Below are 896 nucleotides of genomic sequence, written 5' to 3' on the forward strand. Positions count from 1 at the left end.
CCCGCCACTTCTGGCACTTGGGGCCAGAGCCCTACTCCTTTGAGCCACAGACACCACCCAGCAATGTAATTTTTAAAAACATCAAGGTATGTTTTGAGTGAGAACATAGCACAATTGAGTTTCAATTCATTGTTGTAATTTCACAGGCTTTTTTAAAAATAGAAAAAAGTACCTATGTACATAGTAGACTAAAAATTTATTTTAAGATGTTTGATCTTCATAGAGTAATAAAGTCCATAATCTTTTTTTTTTGAGACAGAGTCTCACTATGTCACCCTCAGTAGAGTTCTGTGGTGTCACAGCTCACAGCAACCTCAAACTCTTGGGTTTAAGCGATTCTCTTGCCTCAGCCTCCCAAGTAGCTGGGACTATAGACGCCTGTCGCAATGCCAGGCAATTTTTTGTTGCAATTGTCATTGTTGTTTAGCAGGCGCAGGCCCAGTTCGAACCCTCCACCTTCAGTGTATGTGGCTGGAGCCGTAAGCACTGTGCTATAGGCCCTGAGCCAAGTCCATAATTTTTTTTTTTTTTTTTTTGCAGTTTTTGGTCAGGGCTGAGTTTGAACCCACCACCTCTGGTATATGGGGCTACTCCTTTGAGCCATAGGTGCCACCCCAAGTCCATAATCTTTTGGAATGTTTCAGATTTATCTTTTCTTTCCCCACTCTCTTTCTAATAATTCTCAGTATCACAGGTAGCCTATTAAATTTGAATAGAAAATTAGATTAAAAGTTAGTTAATTGATACCTGAATGTTAGTAGCAGCTCACTATTTTTTCTTCACTTACCAAAAAAGCAGAGATTTAAAAAATGTTATTTTGGGCTCGGCACCTGTGGCTCAAGTGGCTAAGGCGCTAGCCACATACACCTAAAGTGGTGGGTTAGAATCCAGCCCAG

The sequence above is a fragment of the Otolemur garnettii genome, unplaced genomic scaffold (assembly GCF_000181295.1).
Source record: "Otolemur garnettii isolate 467f Iridium unplaced genomic scaffold, OtoGar3 scaffold00115, whole genome shotgun sequence".
Lineage (NCBI taxonomy): Eukaryota > Metazoa > Chordata > Mammalia > Primates > Galagidae > Otolemur > Otolemur garnettii.